This window comes from Ursus maritimus, unplaced genomic scaffold (assembly GCF_017311325.1).
Source record: "Ursus maritimus isolate PB19 unplaced genomic scaffold, ASM1731132v1 scaffold_9, whole genome shotgun sequence".
NCBI classification, from domain to species: Eukaryota; Metazoa; Chordata; class Mammalia; order Carnivora; family Ursidae; genus Ursus; species Ursus maritimus.
In genome coordinates, this window is record NW_024427107.1 from 11,154,450 (window position 1) to 11,165,944 (window position 11,495).

Genomic DNA, 11,495 nt, shown 5'->3' on the forward strand with positions numbered 1-11,495 from the left:
TGTCTGCCAACCCACATATGAACATGGGATGTCTTTCCACTTATCCATGTTTTCTTTACTTTGTTTTCAACAGTGTTTTATAGTTTTTCAAAGAGTACAGATCTTTTTCCACCTCCTTGTTAAGTTCATTCCTGAATGTTTATTCTTTTAGATGTTGTAGTAAATGTCTTTGTTTTCTTAATTTCCTATTCAGATTGTTCATTGTTAATCCATGGAAACACAAGTAGTTTTATGTGTTAATTTTGTATCTTGCAACTTTAATATTTTTTTAATTAAATCTTTTTAAATTAAGATAGTTGTAGATTCACATACTGTTGTAGAAATAATAATAAAAGAGTTCTCATATACCTTTTTTTTCCCCACGATGGTAAACTCGTTTATTTCTCTGAATTTAGTTGGATGCATGCTGTTCCCTGCAAAGATAGGACAAGCACACAATGTCCTCCGAGTCCGACCACAGGCCTGGTCGGTGTGTCACAGGTGGCACTGCCCATCAGAGGTCCAAAAGAAATCTCTTAACCTGGGCCAGGTACTTCAGTTTCAAATGAGTCGCCCAGCTCCTCCTTACAGACCCAGACATGATGGCCCTTCTTTCCAGTCTGGGAGAAGTCCCCAGTTAATAGTAGTGCTTTGGAGAATACTTTGGACCCGAGGCTACTCTCTGTCCGCGTGCCTGAGGGAACTTGAACTTGCTTAATAGTGGCCACAGGGGCATTTCCCAGGAACTTGGCCAGGTTGTTTTCTGAGAGTGTGGCCAGGGTTTGCTCTGCTGTTCTTGGAGGGTCTCCCAGCTGCCACTCTGCCTGGGAAGCATCCAAACATCCTGGTCTCAAGCTTCTCTTTGACCAACAGGACAAGGTTCCTGTCTAGCCTCAGGTCCAGTGAAGTTCGATCATTCTTCTTATCAGCTTCTGTTATGTGAGCGCGGGTTGAATTGTAGGAATTTCTGCTCCCATACATCTTCCAAATCCTGCACCAGCAATATATTCTGTTCATCTTCTTCTTCATCATACAAGTCAACTTTTTCTTCTTTGCCAGTCGCTGGGCTTCATCCAAAAGCCACCGAAACTCATGGTCTGAATACATACTTCTCTCTACTTCAATCTGCTGTAGTAAAGCCTTCATCTCTTCCTGCAATGGGGGTCAGTGGTTTCGAGATCAGCGGTGGCCACTGCAACACACCTGTCAAAGAGAGTCGCGATGGAAACCCGCTGCTCGAGGAGGTGCGAGGCCGCAGAGAATGCCGAGGCTGCGAGAACCCGGGCGACCAGCCCAGAGCCCCTCCAACCACCGCCAGCCCTTCGCCACCCCAAACAGAGCCACCTTACCGGTGCCGCCATTCTTCTCTCTCATATACCTTTTATTCAATTTTTCCCCAACATCTTACAAAACTAGAGTAAAATACAAATAGAGGGGATTGACATTGCTGAAATCCACCTAACATTCATATTTCACTTGTTTTTGTGTGTATATCTGTATGTGTTTGATTCAATACAGTTTGATCATATATGTACATTCATGGATCCTACCATAGTAAAGATAAGCACAGTTCGTGTGCATGGGGTTTCCTCTATTGTCCTTTTATAACCATGCCTTTCCTTCCTCTCCTCCTACCTTTGGAAACTATTTATGTGTTTTCCATCCATTCAATTTTTTTATTTCAAGACTTTGTATCACTGAATCATACAGTGTGTAACTTTTTGGGATGAGCTTTATTTTTACTCAGCACAATTCTCCTGGATATTCATCCAAGTTCTTGTATACATCAGTAGTTCATTCCTTTTCATTGTAGAGGGAAGTAATGTTCCATTTATACGGATGTACTAGTTTGTTTAACCATCCAGTCATTGAAAGACATTTGAGTTATTTCCAGCTTGGGGCTATTATTAATAAATTTTCTATGAAAATTTGTGTATAGACTTTTTGTGTGAATGTAACTTTTCATTTTCTGGAATAAATAACCAAAGGAGTGAATTTGCTGGGCTATAAGGCAGGTGCATGTTTTAGATTTACAATAAACTGTCAAACTTTTCCCAGAACGATTTGTACCACTTTACATTCTCACAAACAATGCATGAATGATTCAGTTTCTTTGCATACTCAGTTGCATTTGTATTGTCACTACATTTTACTATGGCCATTCTGATAAATGTGTAGTGATAGCTCATTGTAGTTTTATTTTGCATTTTCCTAAGGTAATAAAGTTAAAAAGTTTTCATGTGCTTATTTTGATTTGTATATCCTCTTTGGTGAAATGTCTGCAATTTCATACGTTTGGCTCATTTTGATTAATATTCCTTTAAAAAACTGTTGTAGAAGTTCCTTTATATATTCTAAATTTTTGTCCTTTGTTAGATATGTGGTTTTGGAAATGTTTTCTTCCAGCCTTAAACTTGTTTTTTTAATCCCTCTTTCAAGGTCTTTCATAGAGTAAAGGTATCTGTTTGTTTGATGAGGTCCAACTAATTATGACATCTCTTAAACTTAGGAGGAATTAGGCTTGGCACATCAGATCAATAAGATAAGCTTAGCTTCTTTGCTAAGAAAAATGGATTGAAGAAGGAAGTCAGAGAACTAGTAAATTTATTTCTTTAAAAAATTTTTTATTTAAATTCAATTCAGATAACGTATACTGTATTATTAGTTAGTTTCAGGGGTAGAATTTAGTGATTCATCAGTTGCATATAGTACCTAGCTCAGTGAAGGAGGGCACTTGATTAATGAGTAAATTCACTTCTAGTTGTGGTTTCTACTGCTGATATCTTGATCATTGTTAGATTTGAAAATAGCAGCATCTCATTCTTTTTAAGAAAATAACTTTTACATTGTACAATGTGTTGTTATAGGAGCACATAGAAAAATATTTATTGTGTTTTATGGGTCCAGAACTAAAGAATAAAAAAGGAGGTTAGCAAAAAGTGGAGAATGTGAGGGGAATAGAAATGAGTAAGAGAATAGGATAAAATGCTCTGAGTAACATTTTCCCAAATGAAGCCTGCAGATTCCCAGGAAACTTAAGTCATCATTTGCCTTTTACACTTTGTTAAAATTTGCACTGATGGTACTAAAGTAATGGTTGGTGCAGAAGCAAAATGGTTAAAACTGCTAGAACTTTAGCATGAATCAAGGCAGTGACGCCAAACTGTACTAGAAGTCATTATATTCTTGGGACGACTGGGTGGCTCAGTTGTTTAAGTATCTGTCTTCGGCTCAGGTCACTTGATCCCAGAAGCTCCTGGGATCAGTCCCATATCGGGCTGTGTTCAGCAGGAGCCTGCTTCTCCTCTGTCTGCACTCCCGTACTTGTACTCTCTCTCTCTCCTGACAAATAAATAAAAGCTTTAAAAAACAACAATGAAAAAGAAGTCATTACATTTCTTTTTATCACCATGCACTTGCAAAAGAAAGAATATCCTTATATAGAAAGAGTCTTTTTCCAACATTGGTACTGGAATAATTGAATAATCATATGCAAAAAAAAATGAACATCCACTAAACTTTATACCTCACTGGAAATTAACTCAAAATGGATTATAAATGCCAAAACATAACTATAAAACTCATATAAAATATAGGAGAAAAACTTCAGGTGTTGAGGTTAGACAAAGTATTCTTGAACATGGCACCAAAAACCCAAACCTAAAAGAAAAAAAAATGATAATTGGACTTCATCAAATAAAAAAACTTTTACTTTGTGAAAGATACTGTTAAAAGAATGAAAAAGACAAACTACTGACTGGAGAAAATACTTGAAAATCACATATTTGACAAAGTGCTTGTATCTAGAATGTATAAAAAAGGACCTCTCAACAGTAGAAAATCAACCATCAATTTAAAAATGGGCAAAACACTTCAACACTTCATCAGAGGATAAAAAGAGAAGGTTAAAGTAAAGACATGAAAAGATGAGAAATGCAAGTTAAAACCAGGATGAATACTACTACACACCTATTAGGACGGCTAAAATAAAAAATAATGACAATATCAAGTGCTGTCTAGGATGCAGGAGTGATTAAGAACTTTCATATATTGCTGGTAAGAATGCAGAAATGGGACAGACACTCTGGAAAACACTTTGGCAGTTTCTTATGGGGAAACATAGACTTACCAAATGATCCAGCAATTTCAGTCTTAAGTATTTACCCCAAAGAAATGAAAACTTGTGTTCACACAAAAGTCTTCACATAAACATTTATAGCTGCTATATTCGGACTTACCCCAACTGGAAAGAACCTAAATGTTCTTCTGTGGGTAAATGGTTAGTAAAATGTGTTTCATTCTATCATGCAACACTACATCAAAAACTAATGATGTACTGTAGGGTGACTAACATATCATAATGAAAAAAAATGTGTTTGATTCACTCACATTCATTCAAACTGTGTTTTTCATTCATTCATAGAAAAGGGGAAAACTACTTAGCAGTGAAAAAGAACAAACTGTTGGCATAGGCAACATCTTGGATAGAATTTCAAAGGTAGCATATACTCGGTGAAAGGAAGTGGTCTCCAAAGATCACATGCTAATGTATTTCATTTATCAAAATGATTACATGATAATCATAAAGAGAGACCAGTGGTTGCCAAGATGGGAATAGGGGCAGGTTGTGATTACAAAGGGGTAACACTAAGAAATGTTGCAGGGTAAAGAAGCTATTTTTGTATCCTAATTGCTTTTTAAGAGATTTTATTTATTTACTGTTTGAGAAAAAAGAGCAGAGAGACGCGGTGAGCACACAAACAGCGGGGAGGAGGCAGGGACAGAGGAGAAGCTAGCAGGCTCTCCATGGAGCAAAAGGAGCCCTATGCGGGACTGATCCCAGGACTCTGGAAATGAGCCTGAACCCGAGAGCAGATGTTAACACTGAACCACCAGAGGCGACCTGTATCCTAATTGTGAGAGCTGGTTATATAAATCTGTAGTCATTGGACTGTTACACAAAAGAACCAATTCAATTTTACAATTTATTAATTTTAAAATTTCTTAATACTAAAATAAAAAGACATATTCAAGGGAAAAAGAATGTTCATCCTTAAGCAGTAAAAATATTATTTTACAAAATCTCAATCCTTGAGTACATACCTTTTTTATATTCTAATTGATGAAATGGTTGAGTATAAAGAAACACTTTCCTGCATACAGACATATTATGGTTGCCTCCAAAGAAAAACATCTTTGTGATTGTTTTTGTTGCAAAGCAAGAACTAACCACTTTTTTTGCACAGAACACAAATTTTAGTTGATATAACAACTTAAACAAACTATTTTCAGCCTTGGGTATCTGGCAGGCATTTTCTTGGAAAATGATCAGGTGTGGCCACAGAGTGCCTTTTGCATGTTAATTAAAAAGAAGTCTTGTGTTCTTCTTCATTCTCCAGCCCTAATTTTTATTTTCCCATGTTTTCTAAGACATCTTCTCCATGTTGAGTTGAAGTACTAAATCTGTAGATTTTGATAACCTCTGTTTAGGTCAGCCAGCAATAGTAAAAAATTAAAAATAGCTATCAGAAGATTTCCAAATAATAAGCTTTAAATAATTCAGAAAGCGGGACCATAGGGAAATTCCAACAATTTGTATGGAGGTTGGAAGTGAGTATACAGAAAAATCTCATTAGTATGCACCTCGGTTCTCTGGCTACCCTGTAACACCCATAGCAGCAATTAGTAAACATTATTTTAATTTCTCTATTTACTTGCTGCCTTTGAGCACTTAAAACTAAACACTCTTGGAAGGCAGGGATTATCTTATTAACCATGACATTTCCTAAAATTAGCATTGAGCTTGGTAAAGAGTGGGGCATTTGATAGTATCTTTGATAAAGTAACAGAAGGAAGAATTGAGAGAAAGACTATTAAAATTTTCTTCTAATTTATGTTTGTGGTAACTACTGCTCATTATCTTGATCATTGTTGAATTTGAAAACAGCATCCATAATTTTGATCATCTCCAGAATTACATCACACTTTTGCCAATGTTGATGCTAAATAAATATGCTATGATTCACGGCATTTGGAGGAGGGAGTAAAATGTGGCCAATAATACTTATTTTATAAGGATGTGGTGAGATAGTATATATGTACATATTGAAGCATTTAGCCTATACCCCCCTTGATAACTGTTCTTTTTACTAGCAATGCCATAGAGACTACAATAAATAGAAAACTCGGCCCTCTCTCTTTTCTACAGACACCTACCTTAGAAATTTCTACTTGGAATCTAGAGATAAATAATTTAAGGAAAACAGGGACACCTGGGTGGCTCACTCAGTTAAGTGTTCTGCCTTCAGCTCGAGTCATGATCCAGGGGTCCTGGGATCGAGGTTCCGCTAGGGCCCCTACTCGCCTGGGAACCTACTTCCTCCCTCTCCTTCTGCCTGCTGCTCCCCTGCTTTAGTAGCTCTCTACTCCCTCTCTCTCTCTAAATAAATAAATAAAATCTTTAAAAAATAATAACCTAAAAAACAAAGATCCATTAGCCCTAACATCTTTGAAACACCAGTTCTAATGATGACATTCCTTCATCAGACAGTAATGGTGCAAATGTTTACTACCAGGAAGCCATGCGGGATGCTGTGGAGTAGGATTTTCGGGACTAAAAACTTATAGTTATCACCCTTTATCTTGTTGTTTCTCATTTTTACTGTTTTGAAGCACTGAGGATCCAGGGGCTACAAATATGTCCCCCCACTCCACACCCCAGAGCCGGTGTATCAGATGTTATTGATAGAATGGAAGTAACACAGGGGCATGGGTTGTACACCTCCCATCTTGTTCATTGCTCTATCCCCACCGCTCACTTCCAGTGGAGTCCCATTAAGTATTTTCCCAATGAATAATTTACATCACTATTTTACATTTTACAATTTTAACGAGAATCTCCTGCATTAATGCTTATAAGTTTTTATTTCGAAAACAATGTTCTACAACAGATAATGCAAAAAAAAAGTAAAAAGAAAAAGGTAGGGAATGGTGGTGTGGGAGAGATATTGCATCGCAAGAATTTATGTAATCAATAGGGACAGCATCAAAGCACTTTAACACATCTATTGTCAGAAGTTGTGTACTATTATAAAGGTTGGCTAAATGGCAGTGGTTGCCAGGATTTGGGGAGGAAGGAAGGATGAATAGGCAGAGCACAGAGAGTTTTAGGGTGGGGGAGACTACTCTATATGATAACACAATGATGGATATGGGTCATTATCCACTTGTCAAAATCCATAGTACCAGCACCCAAGAGTGACCTCTGATGCAAACTCTGGACTTTGGGTGCGAATGATCGTCAGTGTAGGTTCATCAGTTGTCTCAAATAGGCCACCCTGGAGCAGGATGTCACTAGCTGGGGAGATGGGTGTGGTGGCTGGATGTGTACAGGGAAATCTTTGCATCTTCCGCTCAATTTGGTTGTAAACTTAAAACTGCTCTAAAAAATATAGTCTATTAAAAACAAAGTTAGGCTATATGGTAATCTCATGAGTAAATCTTCCACTAAACATTATAAAATAAAACCACTTCCCCTGGAAAATTAATAAACGAGGTCTCTTTTGCTTTCCACCTTTGGTATCATGGCTTAATCATTTCAGCTACAATGGAAAAATGTGTTACTTTTATTTTCCCAGAAATTATAAGTTTCATTTTATAATAAATGCATAAAGCGCTGTATGAAACTATAACTTTGGCTGCATAAATCCAGCTATGTATTAAATAATTAGTTTGTTCCATAACAATAATTTAGAATCTAGATTGTCCAGGTTACCACACCAGGTGTTCTAACAAATGTAGAGATTTTAAACGATAATCTTGCCATTTGTGAGGTGACTTGCCATCTGCAGAGCATTTACACAAATATGCTGTCATTTGTCCTGCCCAACCCTGGAAGTCACATGGGAAGATTCAAGATCCCATCTGATAATTTTTTTATTAATTAAAAGTATATTAATTTAAAAATGTCTGTTAATTAAAAAATTCTATTCTTTTTTTTTTTTTGACAGAGAGAGAGAGCAGCCAGTGAAAGAGGGAACAACGGGAGGTGGAAGAGGGAGAAGCAGGTTTCCGCTGAGCAGGGAGCCCACCAGGGTTGATCCCAGAACGCTGGGATCATGACAGGCGAGGCGAGGCGCTTAATGACGCTGAGCCACCCAGGCACCCCTAAAAATTATATTCTTGCACAAATATAAAATTAAAACTACATAGAATTTTAAAAGAAAATTATCTCCTTTGACTTATCTTAGTAAAATAACTTTAATTTTAAAAATTTTACCTTTTAGGGCACCTGAGTGACTCAGTAGGTTAAGTATCTGCCTTCGGCTTAGGGTCATGATCTCGAGTCCTGGGATGCAGCCCTGTGTTGGGTTCCCTGCTCAGCGGGAGCCTGCTTCTCCCTCTCCCTCCACCCTTCCCCCCCTGCTTATGCTCTTTCACGGGCACATACTCTCTCTCTCAAATAAATAAATAAAATCTTAAAAAAATAAAATAAAATTTTACCTTTAGACTGCTCATAGCTGAGGAATAATCACTATTGGACCAGAGGTGGTATTCTGAGGTATTATTTATTTATAGAAGTATAGAAAATTATCAAAGTCAGGTACTAAGTAAAATGTTTTACTAGTAAATTCAGGAAAAGGTGTAGTGGTCCACAAGACCTTGTTAAGTAACAGACAGAGCACCAGAATGGACCTGGCGGAACTGAAACATTTATATGCCACACACACACAACATGCATATTATATACATACATATATATCGTATTTATGAGTGTATATATATATACACATTGTATATCTGTGCGTATATATATTTATGTGTGTGTGTATGTGTGTGTATATATATATATATATATATATTTTTTTTTAATACGAGAATGAGGGGGAGCTAGGAACACAGTGGTTAAAGTGACCACGTAGAGTTAAAGTCTTTTGAAAGCTTGAACTTCAGATGCCTTACATGATGGCCTCGGAGAGAAGGCCCTTCTCCTTGATAATCCTCCCTGCTACGAACTTCTACCTTACACAAGAAGCAAACAGGAAAGAAGAGAGAATAACTAGACTAACTCGTGTCTGTAGTTCTGTCTTGGAGAAAGTCGGGAGGCGTCTAAGAGGATTTGGTGCTGCAGTCCAAGGATGAGCTCATGAAAAATGGGTTTGGCGGTGAGGTTATAAGAAAGCTTCTGAGGACAGCAGTTCTTTCTTCCACTGATTTTGATAAGTCACTGTTAATTCGAAGACAGGGTTGCAATCCACGCTCTTTCCTCCTGTTCTGTCGGCATGGCTGTCTGGGAGGAAACTTGGAACAGCAAGCGTTGGCGACTGGTATGGGAGAAACTGTAAAAGTCTGTTTGTGAGATGGGTCTTCTTGTCCCTTACCTAGCCAGGAAAGTTAGATCCACTCAGAATGCCCAGAGTAGAACAAAGACTCAATTTTATTGCATGATTGTTTCTATAACCGTAGAATAAAAGTCCTTTTTTTGCTCTTGTTTTTGCTTCCACGTTAGATGATAACTAGATTTAAACTTGTGAATAATATTTATAATTATTACTCCACAGGATTGCATCATATTCTAGAAGGTCTGCATTTTGGTATTTATGGACATTCAGGAGGCATCTGACTCAATTTTAAAGTTTATATTATACATATGGTCGTTTTGAAAATCTTTACTCCGTATTATTGTGTTAACAGTAAAGATGGAAATAGAAACTGTAGTGTGAGGGTGTAAGTGAGCAAAACTGCGATAGCCTTGCTGTTGCTTTAATTTTCTGCCCAAAGAGGCATGTCATTGTTTCAACTTGCATCTCTTTGTAATTAGGCAGATTTTATTTGTATATTATTTCCCTTGGTGTGAATTATTAGCTCATGTTATCTTTCTTTTTCTGTCCATCCTACCATCTTGCCCTGCTTCCTTCTCTGAAGGACTTAAAATCTAGTAGGAACAATTAGGGGAATGTATTTAAATAATTATAAGTTTAAATGTTAACCCTTTTCAATCAGGCTAATACTCCTACCCCTTCACTGACACTATCCTTGACAAGTTTTTGAGCACCATTCATTTCACCAAATTCTAAAGTATACTCCTATTTTCGCCTCCCCTCTCCCCCAAAAAAACCCCAAAGCCCATCCCTGTTTCCTATCTCTATGAATTTACCTAGTTACCCAAACCACATCCTAAGGATTTCTGGCAGCTGTTCCATTTTCCTCTATTCCTGTGGACCTTATCTTCCATTCAATCACCCTGTATCTCTGTTGGCCTATTGAACGAGGCCTCCCTTGGCCTCACCTAACCCATCCTCAAAGTCCCCTCTGCTCCAATCCATCTGTCCTAACCTCTGAGCACTCTCCTCTTTTCCCTTCGCAGGCATATCTTCCCTACAGAATTCCTTAATTCTGTTCTCCTCTCCGTTCTTTCTCCTGATGGAATCACAGGCCTGCTTTTCTTTACTTCCAGATCCATAGGCCAATCATGCTTATTCCGATTCTCTTGATTTCTCCTCTATCATCCAGAGTCAGCTATTCAGCCATTTTCCAAATATTTCTGCTTGAATGTCTCAATATCTCAAAGCTTCCCAAGATCAACATATAGGATTCTGGATCATGAGATTCTTTTTCTCTTTTCAAGCTTTAAGCCAGAAACTCTGGAGTCATCTTTGTATGTCTTACCCTCTCAGTATCTTCTCAATGTCTAATCCGTTACCAAGTCTTGACATACTACAAGTTAAATATCTATTTATCCATTAACACACTGCAACTTTGCCACTCTCCTGATCCAGAATATAACTCCAAATTTCCTGAAAACTCTAATGGTCTCCTAAATAACCTTTCTATGGCCACTCTACTCCTGCTCCTCCAGCCAAATCTTATTTTCCACACTGCAGTCTATGATATTTTCAAACACTCTGACTACATTTCCACATTGCTTTGATGCTAAAGAACAGAGTCACTTACCATGGGTCAAGGCCATGAATGATCTAGCCTGAACCCTCTTTCCTCCAGTCTTACCTGCTCCCCTTGCTACCTGTGTTTCCATCTTGCTAGCCTTCTTTCTATTCTTCACAGATTCCACATTCCTTCCAGCCACATCTGCTCAGTCTGGAATGTTCTTGTTCACACACTCATCTCCTCCCACACACTGCCCAGGATTCCTTCCTGTTTACCACCACACCTCAAGTGTCATTTTCCTCAGGAAAAATTCTCTTGACCCAGCAATCTAGTTCAGGTTCCCCCTGCAACATGATCTGAGTGGACAGTTTCTTTCTTCACACGTTTAACTCATGCATTCTCTCAACAAATAGATGCTAAGCCATAGGAAAGCTGAGGCTATATCTGGTTTTGCTTACCATTGTGTTTCCAGACACAATCATGTTGCCTGAAACTCAATCACTGTTTCTTTCTTTTTTTATGTTTAATTAGCCAACATATAGTCGTCATTAGTTTTTGATGTAATGTTCAATGATTCATTAGTTGCATATAACACTGAGTGCTCATCACCACATGTCCCTCCTTAATAC

General features: G+C 37.8%; 1 pseudogene; it reads right to left on the reverse strand.

The window, feature by feature from the left end:
- Positions 1-493: 493 nt before the first annotated feature.
- On the reverse strand, positions 494-1,340 carry LOC121101682 (annotated as a pseudogene).
- Between the last annotated feature and the right edge of the window lie 10,155 nt (positions 1,341-11,495).